Source organism: Callithrix jacchus, chromosome 10 (assembly GCF_049354715.1).
Source record: "Callithrix jacchus isolate 240 chromosome 10, calJac240_pri, whole genome shotgun sequence".
Classification (NCBI taxonomy): Eukaryota; Metazoa; Chordata; class Mammalia; order Primates; family Cebidae; genus Callithrix; species Callithrix jacchus.
Genome location: NC_133511.1, coordinates 48,077,628 through 48,095,470, shown reverse-complemented (window position 1 = coordinate 48,095,470; position 17,843 = coordinate 48,077,628). Strand labels below are relative to the sequence as shown.

The window sequence follows — 17,843 nt, the reverse complement described above, 5'->3', positions numbered from 1 at the left end:
GACTTAAAGGGGGAGGTGGGGTGCGGGTGGCTCATGCCTGTAATCCCAGCACTTTGGGAGGCTGAGGCAGGTCGATTACTTGAGCCCAAGAGTTTGAGATTAGCCTGGGCAACATGGCAAAACCCCGTGTCTACTAAAAATAGGAAAATTCAGGTGTGCTGGCATACACCTGTGATCCCAGCTACTCAGGAGGTGGAGGTGGGAAGATCCCCTGAGCCTGGTGGGGAGTGGGGCGGGCGGGGGGGGCACGGTTCCACTGGGCAGCCATCCATGATTGTGCTACTGCACTCCAGCCTGGGTGAAAGACTGGGACCCTGTTTCGGAAACAAAGGGAGAGGAACATCATTCCATTTGGTAGATCTTTAAAAGTAAGAATAGTACACTTTTAGTTTTAACAATTAAAATTTAATGAAATTATGCCTTATGACTTTTGATAGGTTCCACTTTTCTCAGGATCCATTTTATGCTTTCTACAAAAGAGGCTGATCTATTGCCCATGGTTTTATTTCTTTCTTTTTGATTTTAATCATCTATAGTGGGATTCTAGCAAACGCTGTCAATAAAGAAATGATTCTGCCCACAAGTTAAGAGGGCACACCCCACTTGCAAATAATGCCATTCATACATATCCAGCTTATCATTTTTTCCCTGGTAGAATGTGGAAACACCATCTGGAGGAGAAAAGATAGCTGCCTCAATTATGGAAGATGTCGAAACAGCCCCAGGCCAGCATGTGTGAAACCTGTTCAGAGTTTCTCTCTTCTGTGGGTGAAAAGCTGACTCAAATAAGAATTGGCCACAATTAAATTAGGCTCATGTGAGGGAATGTCTGCCAGGCTGTAGGGACTGCACTGTGTGTTCATCATTGATTAGACCTGTGGAAATTCTTATCTGGAAGGAACTGGTGTCACCAGGATCTTGATGAGCTCTGCATATATTACAAAGGAGAAGCGCTTACTACATTAAATGTCTGATGATGCTGCCGTGATGTCTGATGATGCTGCTGCAGCAGCATTAGACATGAAACCATCTCTGTCCTCTGCTCACTTGATATCTTTGGAAGTCACCTGCAGTCCATTTCTTTCCATCTTATGTGTTAGGTCTGTCTTCTATTGATCTACATGAGAAAGTGAAATACTTGTTTTGTTAAAAAAAAAAAAAAAAAAAAAAAAAGGAAAAGCAGTCTCCACCTATCTTTCCCTCCTGACTTAGACACTGAATGTATGCAAAATTCCCAAATGATTTGAAATTGAAAGTTTCACTCTTTGACTTCTTATTTAGGTTAAGTGGCTTTCTTGACAGGCAAGAGAGTTTTGCAATGGATGAGATGATGGACAGAAGGTGATGTATTATAATTATTGTGTACGCCCTTGGGTTTAAGTGAGGTAATTGTATGAAATTATGTAGTCAATAACTACTCCCTCCCACTCTCATTCCAAAAATATTGTGGCTCTGCTGTAAAGCTCAGGTATTCTGTACCTCATATAAAAATCTTAAAAGTCCCATCCATTAAAAAAAGGCTTATTTAGAAACATTTGTATTTTATTTTGAATTTGTGCGGAAAAAAACAATTAATTTGACCATCTTAGCCACTTATAAGTATGCAGTTCAGTAGTGTTAAGTATATGCACGTTGGTTTTTTGGTTAGTGGTTTTGAAGTGGCCCTAGTCTGGGGTCAAGGGGACACTGTGTCACAAAAAATTATGAATTTATTATTAAAAGGAAATTGAGGGCGGGCACCATGGCCAATATGGTGAAACCCCGTCTCTACTAAAAATACAAAAATTAGCTGGGTATAGTGGCACATGCCTGTAGTCCCAGCTACTTGGGAGGCTGAGGCAGAAGAATTGCTTGAAGCTGGGAGGTTGAGGTTCCAGTGAGCGGAGATTCTGCCACTGCACTCCAGCCTGGGTGACAGAGTGAGACTGCATCTCAAAAAAATAAAAAAGCAATTTAAAATGAAATTAAAATGGAATTAGTGGAGAAGGAAGAAAATATAGTAGGACAGTTATTCCAAAGCCAATCCCTAAATCAAACAGACAGAACAAAGTCCAAAGTTTCCAAAACATCAGATTGGTATGTGTTGACTCCTATGGAATTCTTTCTTTTTTCAGACTTTCAGCCCTTTAATTAGGTCAGAATGGCAGGGAAGGGGTGGGGAAGGTGGTGCTTCTTGAGCCCCACTCAGCAACTGGTCAGTTCTCATCCTCTGGAAGCTGGATCTTGCTAGGGTGGAAGCAGTTGGATTCCATGATGGGAAGGTTATTGGCTCTCAGTATTTCACAAGCCTCCCAGCTTCACAGCAGGCCCACTCTTGCATCCTGTAGTCAGGCGGAGAGGCCACAAAGTTGCTGCCAAGGACCAGGACCACAGAGATGCCAAAGAAGAAGACAGCTCGTGTGTTCTCGATGTCCAAAATAGGGTCCTTGTCATAACCACGGGAGTCTGGGTTCTTCTCATAGAAATTTTTGTTCTCAGGTTCTGAGTCCTCCTGCCAGTGTATGGTCAGTTCCAGGGACTGCTTTTCTGCCACAGCTGACGTGGGCGGCCAGAAGCCCTTGCGTCTCCAGTCCCTCCAAAAGACTGGGAGCGCTCAAACCCTACCAGCCCAGCCACCATGGCAGGTGGTGCTGCATGGTTTCTGACTCGTATGGATTCCATGTGCATCTTATAATATAGATGTTAAATATTTGATATAATCTTTACATGAACTGTAAAGGGCAAAATTATACAAATAATTTGTCTGCTTCATGTTTACTTAGCAGAGAGATCAATGTTATGATGGCCCAGAACAGAAGTGAATTTTTTGGCCATTTTTTTATACAACCAAGTAACCAGAAGGTATTTGATTAACAAAATCAAATAATCTTAAATTATTAGATAATTTTTCGCGATGGTCTGGAAGTGAGTGTTGGATCCAAGTAAACTCCTGAGTAGGAGAAGGAGAGTCCTGGGCTGTATGACTTTCATCTGAGAATCTGTGAGAGGATAATAAATAAGCATGTTCTTTGGACTTTCATAAAATATGATACTATTATAACCACGTACTGTTGGTCCAGGGCTTGGGCCCTCATTTTATTGTTGCCATGTGCCAGCCTGTGTGACATGTACTCAGCCTTCAGAACCGTCGCTTTACCTCCCTGGTGAGGCTGCTGCTCTCATCATCCTCTGAAGTTTCTGCCTCTTAACATCCCTGGCTCTAGAAACACAAACCTTGAAGTTAGGTGATATAACATAGCAGTGATGTCTAAGATCTGGCAACTCAGTAAGAGCTTGTTCTGTCTTAGCTATTGGCTACTGTTTCCCAACTCAAGTCATATTTCTTGAATGCCTGGTATTTGATCTTGCAAAAATATGTGTGAGGCAGAGAGTAGTTGATGCCCAAATTTCTATTCAGGTCATTTAGTCTAAGTAATTTGTGGCCAGTTTTATCATTTGTTCTTTCTCCCAAAAACCTAAAAGTAATGGAGGATGGTATTTTTAGCCACCTGAGGCTGAGAGCTAACATTTTTCTTTTTGACCTGGAAAATAATTTTTTAAATTAATTTATTATTATTATTATTTGAGGTAAAGACTCCCTCCTGTAGCCCAGGCTGGAGTGCAATGGCAGGATCTCGGCTTACTGCAACCTCTGCCTCCTGGGTTCAAGTGATCTTCTTGCCTCAGCCTCCCAGGTAGCTACAATGACAGGAGCCTGCCACCATGCCTGTCTAATTTTTATTAGAGATGGGGTTTCACCATGATGGCCAGGCTGGTCTCGAACTCCTAACTGCAGGTGATCTACCCACTTTGGCCTCCAAAAGTGCTGAGATTACAGATGTGAGTCACTGCGCCCGGCAGAAAATAGTTCTTGAAAACAATAGTATAGTCTACTGGATTCTTCAAGTTAAAACTTTGAAGTACTTGTCGTACAAAATTTTCTGTTGCTAAATTCTTTGTTAGTATCATTTACTCTTAGAACATTTGTGCCAACACATGGACATTGAAAAGCAGGTTTCTGGGCTTATATTTGTAATGGCTGAATGACATTTGCTTATAATGGTCAAATCACTGGAGCTTTTTAGATTTTTTTTAAACAAGGAAATAGGAAAGGCATGTTAAACACAACAGTAGAAATCTATTCCAAAAGAAAATTCAGATCTGAACTCCTTGGGTAAAATAGTTTGGTAGAGGTTAAACAAACTTTCTCTCACTCTTGTGGGACATTAAAATAAATTTCATCTAAATTATTGTCAGCTTCCCTGTACCAGCTGCCCTAAACATCTGCTGTGGATGCTCAAAGTTGCTGCTTTTCCCCTTTCACAGTTTACATATGCTTGTATAAACTATTTATTTGTAATACATAATTAATGGCAACCTGTATACATGGTTTTTAACTACACATACCCAGGGGTAGACTAGAAGCAAATAGTCTACTTACCTACATGGAATGAGTCTTCTTAGTTTAAGGCTTGTCAAAGCAATGTTCCTATTTCCTTTGCAGAAGCTGTTGATATTAAGAAGGGGTGTTTAAAATCTGTTTAGGTTATTGTAGCTTAGGGTAGAATTAGGGAATTGTGCTTGGTTTCACAATGTGGGGCAGGATTTGACAGCCACTGTCTCATAAACCATGCTGCAGAGTAAAGTAATACCCTCGAAGCCATAGAAAAGTGAGGCCACTTGAAGGCCTGGGAGGCTGTGGTCTAGGTAATCATGCAGAGAAAATTATGTGAGCCTCTGGAGAGGTGGCCCTGTGTTGATCTGCGAAGATTAATCTTCTGGGGTCTTGATTTTGTTGGCAGAATAAATGCTTCTGTAAAGAGTGAGATACAAGTCAGGGTGGGCAAAAACTAAGAACATTAGTCCTTGGGAACAAACGGGGATTCTAGCTGTCAGAGTGACTGATAGCCTTGCTACATGTGAATACTTCCTGGAGAAATCAGGTCAAATGGTTCTACCACCAAGAGGTAATGGATCTTTAATTCTTTGCTGTGAGTGGGAACCTCAGAGTAGAGTCGGGTTTACATTGTAGCAATGGAAGTTATCCCAGCTCCAGGAGAAGGGAACCCAATTTTCTGTCCTCAGACATGCAGCGCTCACATCACCTGGATCATGATGCCTGGAACCTCTCGATGGCAGTGGAAGAGCTCTATGCAGTGCCTCAGCTATGTAAAAATTTCTCTTGGGAATTGTTTTTTCCTATTTACATATCATTGGCTCTACCCTTCCCAATATAGTTGCATCAGTTCCACCAAGCTAGAGTTTCTCAACCTCAACAGTATTGACATATTAGGCCTGTGTGCTCTGTGTTTGGGGGGCTATCCTAGGCAGGACATTTAGTAGCATCTCTGGCTTATACCCACTAGATGCCAGCACCATCCTTCTCATTGTGACAACAAAAAAATGTAGAGATTGTCAAATGTCCCATGGGGGTCAAAATTGCCCCTTATTCTATGGGAAAACACTGATCTAATCCTGTGTTTTCTTGGAGTTTCGTAAGACATTGAGCACCTACTTTGTGCCCAGTAGTGTGTATGTTTTGTGTGTGGTAACTGATGTCCAAAGAGAAAGTGTCTGTCTTCATTTTGTTTGTACTCAAGTTGGGGTAACAGTTATTAGTCAAATAGTCTTACTAAAATATATTTAGACTAATAATAATTATTGCAAATGAAATGTTCTGTGTGCTCTGAGGACACACAACAGGGGCTATAGCTAATCTTAGAAATCACATAATTCTGCCCTGAGGAATATGGAAGCTGCAGTGACTTTGCATGTTTTTATGATGGGAGATCAGGGAAGAGGAAGCCAGTTGAACTTGGGAATTGTGCAAAGCTCCTGAGGTAGGAAGTGCTCTGCTAGGATCAATAAGAAAGGCCAGTGTGGTTGGAAAGCAGAGGGCAGCTTAAGATAAGCCAAACAAGAAGCCAGGCTCAAATTTGGCAAAACCTTTTCAGCCACTTTGAAAGTTTTGGTCGTTATGATCCTGAAAGTGTAGAAAAGGCATAAAAGTGTTTCGGCAGGGCTAGGATTTGTGCAGCTTTCAAAAATGTGGCTTAAGGCTGTAGGGTTGCTGTCCTCCTTGGTACCGTCAACCAATCCCTGGTCCCTTAGTTCTCTCATTCACCTTATTGGCTGTGAAGTGTGATCTGCTGTGTCTCCACAGCCCTAACTGTATTTGAACTCACTGAGTTCTTATACATTCATTTTCTGTTTGAACCATCTGCTTTGGATTGCCTTCTCACTCTGGCTTTCAGATCCAAAAATTATACCAGGATCCCAAAGGGGATTGGAAGAACAAAACAAGCTGATTGTCCTTGGTATCCTCATTTCAAGGATACAACATGTCCTAGGAAGTCACTTCATTGACCATATTGTACTCACCCTGGGTTCTAATTCTTCCAAAGATCCATGTTGACCTGTTCTTAGGAAGACTCTGGGTAGTTCCATATGGTGATCGAAAGAGTAAACTTGGTCTCATTAGCATCGAGTACGAATCCAGGCAATGTGGGTTTATATGCACCAGTCAATAATGAATAACCTTACTGGGGATTATAGGAGAGCTGAAGGAGCCAGATTTGCATTTTGCCTTGTTTGCAAAGATGCAGTTGTCAGAATTTGGGATGTGCAGCAGGATTTGCAGAGATCCAGAAGACCAGTTTTCTCTTAGGGTGAGCTCCATTAACTGGCTTTGTCTTGTTCTCTGTGGCAGCACCTCTAGGGGGCAGCATTCTATTCATGCCAACTCTGAGGGGCTGGACGATCTCACAGCTGATCTATCTGTGGCTGCCTTGGGATACTAATTCTGTACTGGACCTAATATGTTAGGCTGAGGTTGCTTATGCTGAAGTAAGTAGCTGGACGGAGGTTCTCAGACAATTTCTTTAACCTGTGTCTACAGAAGTGTGTCTAGAGAAATGTCTACAAATGTCCTGTCCCTGTAAGAAAATATGTTTTCTTTTTTTTGTTTTGTTTTCTTTTTTTTTTTTTTTTTTTTTTTTTTGAGACGGAGTTTCGCTCTTGTTACCCAGGCTGGAGTGCAATGGCGCGATCTCGGCTCACCGCAACCTCCGGCCCCTGGGTTCAGGCAATTCTCCTGCCTCAGCCTCCTGAGTAGCTGGGATTACAGGCATGCGCCACCATGCCCAGCTAATTTTTTGTAATTTTTAGTAGAGACGGGGTTTCACCATGTTGACCAGGATGGTCTCGATCTGTTGACCTCATGATCCACCCGCCTCGGCCTCCCAAAGTGCTGGGATTACAGGCTTGAGCCACCACGCCCGGCCGAAAATATGTTTTCTTAAGGCAGCATATAAGAAGAGGATCCCACTGACTCAGGATTCTGCAGCCTTGGACTCTTTTTTGTTTGTTTGTTTTTGAGATGGAGTCTCACACTGTTGCTTGGGCTGGAGTGCAATGGTGCCATCTTGGCCCACTTCAACCTCCACCTCCCTGGTTCATGCAGTTCTCTTGCTTCAGCCTCCCGAGTAGCTGGGATTACAGCCACACACCACCACGCCTGGCTAATTTTTTTTTGTATTTTTAGTGGAGATGGGGTTTCACTATGTTGGCCAGACTGGTCTTGAACTCCTGACCCTCATGATCCACCTCCCTTGGTCTCCCAAAGTGCTGTGATTACAGGCATGAGCCACCACACCTGGTCACAGCCTTGGGCTCTTTTGTGGAGAAGGAGGGTTGTTGAGAGCTGTTCATGTTGACCCGTTCTTAGGAAGAAAGATTCTGTGGGTAGTCCCATGTGGTGATTGAAGGGGTGACCTTGGACTCATTAGCACTGAGTACTAATTTAGACAATGTGGGCTTATATGCACCAGTCAATAGTAAATAACCTTAATGGGGAATGTGGGAGAGCTGAAGGGACAAGATTGGCATTTTGCCTCATTTGCTAAGACACAGTTGTCAGTGATGGTAATATCAGGAGATAAGACTGACAGGATTTCTGGATTGTCAGCAAACTTCTAGATTATATTTCTTGACCCACATGCAAGCTCTTAAATCCTTGGAATGTTTATTCCTGCCTTGGAATGTTTATTATTATTTCCAAATAATCTTCTTCACCTCTTCCCATGTTATAATTTCTACCTCTCTGCAGTATATTCATCCTTTTATTAATATATGTTAAGCTACTTTGTTTCTTCTCCTTTTTGAGTTCATTCAGATTGCTGCCTAAGATACTATTTTAGAGCCTTAGCCATTTTGTGATATACTGTTTCTTTATTTCTTGCACAATTATTTTCTCCTTCCTTCTCATCTGCTCCTCATCTGCTTATATCCCAAACTTCATGAGGTCAGACATAGCTAATATTATCCCGTTTTAGAGAGTTGAGTGTGTATCACTTTTGTCATTCAATTTGTTTAGCAGGTTTTCATCGTCTACCTACCATGGATGAACTCAGCGTTGCTGCCTTTAATTCTGGGAGAACGTTTGGCCAAATAGACAAGCACTTACAAAACCACTTGCTTAAGCCTGTGTCTGCTTTGTCTAGGGCAAGAACTGGTCCCATGTATAAATGTGGTAAGATTTGGAACTGAATTCTTATTCTCTCGTAAGCCCTCTGCAATCTTCAGGATGTCTTATCATTTATCACATTTTCTTTTGGAGTTTCCATCCTTTGGAAAATGATCACGTGATACCCCTTCACCTCACTGATGTATGGCAGCTCTGCATATACCCAAGCCTCCTCTCCCCAGCACGCACTGGCTTTCCCCTTGCCGCCCTGCATTACCATCTCTTTCTCAGCAGAAAAGGAGTGCAACAAGGGAAGGTCCCCATCTTTTGCTTTCCTGTCTTCTGATTTTACTTTGTAGATTCTGTTTTCCTTGAAGAAGACTCACTTTTAAAGGGGAATGGCAATAGGGATGGCTAAAAAGATGTTAACTTTTGGAAACATAGCAGATGGCAGGCACTTGGCAGAGCAGTAAAAATCCATTGTGTCAGACTGTAGCAATCAGAGGCTCTCCAAGTACTTTTTTTCCTGAATTGCATTTTGCCCCCCAACTATTGGAATTAACAGTATTTATTTCTTCCATTTGAAATGATTTAGGCCCTCTTCTATTCCAGGCTGTTTTTTCCAGAGTAAAGGCTATTACTGGAATAGGTTTTCTTTCTTTTCTTGTTTTTTTTTTTTTTTTAACTTAAGCATGGGAGAATACTAATATTACCCTTTGGTTTCTGTCAGTGAGGCCTACAAGAGAAAAATTGAAATCATGCATTTTTCTGGAACATTTTCTCAGACAGCTAAGCATAGGAGCAAATTATATCCTCTCCATACATTTTTTTTCTCCTATACCATGATGAATTTCTTTCTCCAGAGACAGAAGTGATTTTTAAAAGGCTTGAACAACATGCTAATCTTTCCTTCTGGTAGCCCCTGGTTGAATTACTTCTGAATTTGAAGCATTTACCAATGAAATGATACTTGACATTAACCAGTGTTGTATGGAAATATCTCCAGCACCTGGGGAGAAAATAAAGGAGGGTATTCATAACACTGCTGCTGTGTGGCTGAATCTTTCGTTTTTCTCAGAACCAACTTGAATTACTCTTGCTTCATGCTGACTGACTTCTCTCCTGAGATCCCTCTTAGACAACAGAAAGATTTGCACCACTGGAAAATGTTAGAATTTAGAGTATTATTACAATGGAAAAGGTTGGGTTTGGGTAATGGTCTCCTTGGCTATTTGGCAGAACCAGCTGAGGGCTTTGGTTTGGGATTTTTTTTTCCTTGTGCAGAATGACAAAGGTGATACTATATCCCTGTAAACAAAATATTCTTCTTGTTATAAAGGCATGCTTAGATTTAGAGCTCAGAGTAGACAAGCAGAGTTTTCCACAGACAGGTGAAATATGACCTTGGATTTCGGTTTTGTATCACAGGATATTTTTGACTTGGCCAACTGCTTTTGGCCTTTGACTAAGTAAAACTAGATAAGAAAAAATATGAAAATATGTGGATGATTATTGAACCTTAAGAGGATTCTTCTCTTCATGTTAGACCTTGTAGCTCACAGAACTGTGCAAATTCTTTATTTGCTTCTTGTTCTAATGTGAAAAAAAATTAGCACAACAAATTATGAAGTAGTCTCATTCTTCAGTTGAAATGCGTGGATATGCTTATATGACAAGTACTGGGACAGTTTCTTCAGGGATAGCTCTCAGCTTAGTTAAGAGGAGGATTCATACTTTATGATATGGTATAGGAGGAAGGGGAATAATGAGCTAGTCTTCCAAATCTTGGGATTATACCCCACTTCCAAAGTTTTTCAGGCAGCTAGAGCCACAGTGTCTAGCTTAGACTCAGTATTTCCCTGATTTTATTTCATAGAACACTCTTTCTTTAAGAATTTGCAGTATAGGTGTAGGGTATAGGGGGAGAGAAAGGAATTTATGATCAAATAGATTTTTGAAATTATACATATTATGTCCCTTGGGAATCCCAGTTTACATAGCATGCCTGTGCATGTAACAAGTATTTATGGAATTCTGACTATGCACCATGGAACTTTATTTCTAATAGTAAAAACAGACAATAAGTGCAGCAGTCCCCACTTATCCACATTTTCACTTTCCAGTGTCTCAGTTATCCACTGCCATCCACGGCCTTAATATATCAAATGGAAAATTCAAAAATAAACCATTTGTAAGTTTTAAATTTCGTGCCATTCTGAGTTACCCAGTGAAATCTCCCCTCTCCCCTCACTGTTCCTCTGACATCCTCCCTGGGGTGGGAATCCTCCCTTTGTCCAGCATATTCATGCTGTGCATGCTTTCTCCCCCTTAGTCACTTAGTAGCCAGGATCACTGATCCTGGTATTGCAGTGTTTGTGTTGAAATCACCCTTACTGTGCTTAAAAATGGCCTCAAAGCTCAAGAGTAGTGATGCTAGCAATTTCGACATGCTGGAAAGAAACTGTACACTGCTTCCTTTACATGAAAAGGTGAAATTCTTACTTAATAAAGAAAGAAAAAAAATGCTGAGATTTGCTAAGGCCTAGAGTTAAGAACGAGTCTCCTATTCCTGAAGTTGTGAAGAAGGAACAAGAAATCTGTATTAGTTTTGCTGTCACACCTGAAACTGCAAACGTTACAGCCACAGTGTGTGATAAGTGTTTAGTTGAGATGGAAAAGGCATTTAGTTTGTGGGCGGAAAACATAAAAGGAGACACATTTCGATTGGCAATCGGGTTTGGTTTCAGGCATTCACTGGGTGTCTGGAAACATATATCCCTCAGATAAGGCTGGGGAACGCTATATCTACTCTGCTTTCCTATGGCGATTTAAAAATTAGAGTAAGTTTTTAGAGATGATTCAGGATGGGAGATGAGGAAGGTTTATTTTGGAGCACATTAAAGGTTCCGGGAAGTTCTACTTTAAGAAATCTCTTTATCTTTGTTCAGCTAGTGTTTCCTAAAGTGTATTTTAATTGCCTGCCTACACGTACCTTACAGAATTAGTGTGTCATGGAACACAGTTTGGGAAATGGTGGGCTAGCTATTTCCACAGGGTCTCTTAGTTTTAGGATTATAATTTCTGATTGGACTGACATTCATTTTCATCTTCTCCCTGTGGAGTTAATGGTGTCTGCTGACTAGTCCAGCCCAGTTTCCCCCACCAAAAATTGATTCAATTTTTACCATTTCAAGCTTGTTTGTCAGATACTATAAGAAGGGGAAATGAGGCCCTGAACTTTTCTTCAAGGAGCTAATGGTCTAGTATATACTTTAAAGATACACATAAGTAACTAATCCAGGGAAGACAGTACTATCAGAAAGGGTAAGTAGAAATAAAATACAATGTTTAGAGTAGTGGTTTCTCAGTCTTGTTTCTTCTGAGTAACATGTGGAAGATCGCTAGAGACCTGCATTCCTAAAGGAGGCAAGAGCTGTCAGAGTCAAATTGACAGTGGAGATCTGGGTATAGTTTTAGCTTTTTTATAGGCAAGCTATGTGACCTGGTTCAAACAAACCAGGACCAGCATCTCTTCAGAATTCGTTAGAATTGTAAATTCTCAGGCTCCACCCAGATCAACAGAATCAAAAACTCTGCAGTGGTACCCCCAAATCTGAAATTTAAAAAGCCTTATGGTGGTTCTGATGCTCTCTAGAGTTTGAGAGTCGCAGCTTTAGAAGAAGTGGTGCTCACATTTGAATGTGGAATCTCGAGAATAGCTTCATAGAATTGATGGGTACCATTTTATCTAAACCTTTTGAGTAAAACGTCTAGGTGCAGATGGCTAGAGACCTGCATTCCTAAAGGAGGCAAGAGCTGTCAGAGTCAAATTCACAGTGGAGATCTCAGGTCTAGTTTTAGCTTTTTTATAGACAAGCTGTGTGACCTTGTTCAAATCACATAACTTCTCTCAATTTGTTTTCTCAATGGTAAAACTAGGATGTTGGGCTAGACAAATTTATGATCCCTTTGGCTATAATTCTCAGTGACTTTACATGGCTTTGGCTCAGTATTTCATTATATAATGTGAATAATGACATGACCCAAAGTATTGTGATCTACATACTTAGTATATTATCTTATACATTCTCTAGTGATAATGGTTTGTATTTAAAAAAAAAAAAAAAAACCTATATCAACCCCTTTTTCTTCTTTTCAGGCAGCCATTAGCACAAGCCAGAGAGTAAACCTTTATTCCCGAGTATGTTATACGAGCAGTCCATAACTGATTTCAGGAGCAAGGACCCAGAGTGTAAAGTAGTCCCATGAGAATGGTAATTTAAGTGGTATCAGAACAGGCTGCTCTAGGAGATAGGGCTAAGCAGTATCTGGCTGTTGTGGGACTCATCACTAAAGGAGAAATCTTGCTTGAACTCCCCAGGAATTAAATGCTAGGTCTAAGGAGCTGATGCAGCTGTAGTTTTTGGAGTTTGAAAGTGTACACACAGGAGTTGGAATAGATTACAGAGTTCTGGCAATAGCTTTTGGCCATGTCACCATGCACAGGACCTCTCTGTGACGTTGACTCTGACCCCAGCACAAGTCTGTCATCTGTGAAAGGGTAGCTTTCCTATTAGAGGTGGTTCCTCTCTGGACCCTTTATCCTTACCTCAGTTTTACTTGTTTTTTGTTTTGTGTCCCTGCTTCTGAAAACCTTAATAATTATGTCAGTTGATATTCATGGAATATTAACTATGTGCCAGACACTATGTTAGCCTTTTACCTGGTAGTGGCAACTCTTATAATCCCTATTTTAAAAATAGAGAAACTGAAATTTAATGAATCTTTCAACATTAGCCCCAAAGTCACCCAGCCAGTAGTTGGCAAATCTGGGATTCAACTCAGGTTTCTCTGACCTTTGAGGCTAAATCGGTGTTCTCTTTTTTAGAAAAGAAAGGATATTCTTTCCTTTACCTTTGATGTATGTTTTTGCTACCGATAAATAAAATGTAGAGTAGGCTGTAAATTTTATTCCCCATCTTGTGACTCTGAGATTTTTGTCTTCTCTAAAATCTGCCTTAATTAATGCTAATAATAACTGAAAATTTTAAACTATGTGCCATGAGCTGTTTTAAATATTTTCCATTTATTAACTCAAATCCTACTTGGTAGGCATTATTGTTCCTGTTTTATAGAAGAATAAACTGAGGCACAGAGAGGTTAAATAGGCCTGGGGTTGTAAAGCCTGTAAAGGGCATAGATGGGATTCAAATGCAGGTGGTCAGGTGCCAAAGTGCACGTTTCGTAACCATTGCACACTCTGCCTTTGTGTTGGCATGGGCTCTGGCACAGCATACACCTGAGCAGAGACTGATCCTCCATTTGCAGTTTGAACACGAGTCACCTTCTTTAAGGACTTCTGTCAAGGGGACTCTATATTGACTTTGTTCTTTGCTTTACAGCTGAACATAACAAATTTCTTGAATATCCTCTCGATTTGGCTAACAGAATCCTCTCAAAATAGAAAAGATAGGAAGAGGGAGAGTGAAAATGAAATATATTATTAAAATGTCTTTTTTAGTGTTCAGAAGTCTGAGCAATTTAAGCAGACCAGATTAATGATGGCAGAAAACAGCTTTATCAGGTTACCAAAGCAAGCATAGGTACCCTGCAGAGTCGAGGCTGTCCCAGAGGGGTAGTCTCTGTGATTGCTGTTCCCTGCCCTCAAGGTCTCTGGCATTTATTCATCCATGGAAAGAAAAATCTGCATGCCCTTCTGAGTCCAACAGCAAGATCCATCCTAACAGAGCAGAAGGGCAGCACGGGGAGGCACACCAGGAATGCCTCTGAAAAATAAATGTCTCAAAGATTGATGGCTTGATGATCTCTTTGGAGATTTTATCAAAAATTATTGATTATGTTAGTAAGTCATAGAAAATGGCCTCCGAGGTTGGGAACTAAGTGTTTTCTTTAAAATAATCTCGAAGCAGTAGAATAAATCAATGTGCAGAGCATCTAAAACACTGTAACTATCATATTGGCTTCACAAATAGCTTGGCTTCAGTGTGGAAAAAGCAATGTTATTTTTCTAAAAATCTGAACAGTTGTCTTGGCGTGCTAAAAAGAAAAGAAGACAAAATTTGATTCTAGTATTTGCTTTGCAAAATTTTACAACATTCCTAGCTTGTGGCACTCATTTATTTCCTAATCAGTGGGAATACCATAGGACTTTTAAAATAATTTGTGCCAGATAGGGCCTTTTTTTCTCCTTTGCCACAACAAAGATACAAAAGCCTTAAAAGATATTTTTTCAACAACTGAATTTGACAAACTTAGTCCTGCTCAATTTTTTGGTATTAGGTCTAAATTTCAGTACATGATAATGCCATTCCTTTTGTGCTTCTTTTGAAGTATTTTCTATTTGCATTTAAGACCACTGATTCTGGCTTATAAGAAAACAATTCCAGCAGTGTATCTTGCTGAAAGAAAAACTCGCTGTGCAAAAGCACCAGTTTTTGAATACTTAAATTGAATGATGTGTATTCATATTATGACAGCATTTTGCCTTGAAAGATTCACAGCAAGATTTGTAAAAGTAACTATCCCCTTCGGGCACTTAGATATTTCCTTATAAACAGTTAACTACTTAGAGGAGGAAACAACACCAGGGAGAGTAATAAGGTGTCAGAAAAGGAAGATGACTCCAAAATAATGATAAACCACAGCTCTAAAATTGTAATGTAACTCAGTGAAAACTAATTCAATTGATGTACGTTTCAGTTTGGTATTGGCTCTGAACCTGGGGAACTTGAGAACTGGTATTAGGGTGATCTCTTCATTTTATGGACCTCAGTTTCTTCATCTGGAAACTCAGAAGACTGGAACAGATGATCTTTAAGGCTCCTTTGAACCTGTATAACTTCTTGATTTGGTTTCCTGAAGTAAAATGTGCTTTTCGTTGGGGAATAGGAAAAAGCATATTAAAAGCATCTTGGCCTCTGGTTACATCTGTACTTAGTGTTCTGTTCAACAAACCAGTGTTATTTGCTTCCTGTGTGGTGGGTGCTGTACTGGATGCTGGGAATAGAGTGATACACTCCCCATCAGGTTTCCCTAAGTAGAGTTCAGAGTGTGAATGGGGGATAGACTCAGAAAAGTTCAGTTGCACTGAATGTTTCATGGGGCAAGTTTTCCTTTCTGATCACCATGGAGTCCAGACTCCTTGGGCAAAGGATCAGCAAAATTACCGTTACAGAGAGCCTTCTTAGCCCATAATAGTGAGTGGGAAATGAGGCAAAAGCTCTATTTGTATCTCCCTGGAGCATTCTGGGAGTGATCCCAGCATTTCACCTTGAGGGACTGTAACCTGGCCTTTGCATCCCCTTACAAGAGACTTGCTTACTTTACCATGTTCACATTTCCACAGTGAGCCTAAAAACTTCTCTACTGCTTTCGAACCTTTTGAGATGATGAAATAGAAGAGACTCCTGAGGCATATGAAGTACTATTAAAGCATCTTCTAGTGTACTTTTGTGATCACTAAAGAGAGTTTCTGTTGCTCCCATATTTCAGCTGATTGTGCTCCACAAAGTAGACACCCCAATCATATTGTGGGATTTGCCACTCTGCGATGTAGGACATTTGAACCTACTGCATCCAGAAAACCTAAAATATATTATTTTCCTAATAAAGTTTCCTTTGAAATGACCAGCAGCCCAATAGTATCTTTCTAGGAACTTACTGAGCAGGGTCACCAGCGGCCATCTGACTTGGTCACTGCCCTAGTTACCTGAGATCGTGTCCACATGCTGCCTGCTCCATTTACTTAGACATGCAGTGTCTGCAAAGAACAGATAGTTAGAAGAACTGCATGTGAAATTTAACATCCTTTATAGAAATATACTCCCTTTTCCTGCTTTTTATTTTTGCTGTCTATTAATACCTATAAAGTCCCCATATTAAACTTGACTTTTTCTATCTGTAGCTCCTTGTTTTCTGCAGGATACTTCAGCAGATTATAACAGCAAGGCATCTTTCATCCCCAAGCAGAACCAGCATTTGCATGCTCAAGGTTTCACTTTAGTAGAGTCTCTTGTAAGGTGAAACTGGAAAACAAATAGGAAAGCCATGTGGGGTATGGAGAGATCCTCAGGTCTAATCTAGAATCTGCTACTAGGAAAATGAGGTTGTATATTCTCATTTACAAAAAGGTTATAATAATATATGCCTTGATAACCTTGGATATGAAAGGGTTTTATAAACCATAAGTATAATTTTATAATATTTTAAGATGTTAAACTCCTGTAGGGGATTTTTTTTCTTTAGCTTGCAGCCAACAATTAGAACTACGTTAAAACCGAGAGGAGGTAACCAAAAAGATAAGTTGGGGGTGGGGATGGGTTGTGCTTGTTACTTCATTAGAATTAAATTTGGTAATATGTACTTCTAGGAACCTTGATCATTTCATTCTTGCTTGCAGGTAATTTTGAGAGAGGGTGTGATGGGGAATCACATAGATTTTAGAGGAAGATTAAGGTCTGAGATCCTGCTTTGCTGCTTGCCGGCTGGGGGACATTACTTGGGCCATCCTCTCAACTAAGTAGATTAACTTCTCTGACCCACAGTTTTCTAGTATGTCTTTGGGTAAAATAGTACCTGTTACTTGGGATTGTCATGAAGATTAAATATAACAAAGTGGAAAAATGACTGATACAGTGTGTATGTCCTTGCATGCCTGCAAAGAAATTCATCTCCTATCTCCTCTCATCTTCACGTTCCCTGTAGAGGAAGAAAAGGAGAATGTCAATGGTTTGCAGAGTATAAGACTTGATGGAAGGACTCATATTTGGCTGTTCTAAAAATCTGATGCTTTGGGTTTAATAGACTTCACTTTTTCTTGTTGAATGCCTCCTTTCTCCCCTCTTCTTGATTGATTTTACCAGCTAAAGTAGGAAAAGGTTTTTATCTCTTAACCCCATAGCCGTGAACCTGTGGAAACTGTCGAAATTTAATAGTCATTAAGGAAAATAATTGGAAGTATCTCTTGTAATTTCTGAAGTTTTTCTTGTAAGAAATCACTCTTACCTCCCTTGTTCTGAATAGTTCTGGATATCGTTCGGGTCGTGTAACCTCTCAGGGATTATTGTTCCTGCTTTGTTACTTGACACTTTGTTCATTTTCGTGGCACGGCATTATGCATAAACCTTGATCAGTTTTAAAGTAAGCACAATGAAAGATAGTAATACCTTAAAGCATTTTTAAAAGATCATAATTATAAAAGTAATTATATAACTGTTGATGAACAATGTTCATTGAAAAAAAATTAGAAAATGCAAATATGCCACCAAATCCCACAACACAGTTAATCCTTTTTAAATAAAACGATTCAGTTGCACAGAGATGTTTATGTAATATAACTCATGCTTACATACACTGTTTGCTGACCTTTTTCCTTAGGATT

At 40.1% G+C, this 17,843-nt stretch overlaps 1 protein-coding gene across 9 annotated transcripts in view; it reads left to right on the top strand.

Moving 5' to 3' along the window:
* FAT3 (FAT atypical cadherin 3) overlaps positions 1-17,843 on the top strand; it is a 677,903-nt gene that overhangs the window by 114,314 nt on the left and 545,746 nt on the right. The window lies entirely within an intron of this gene.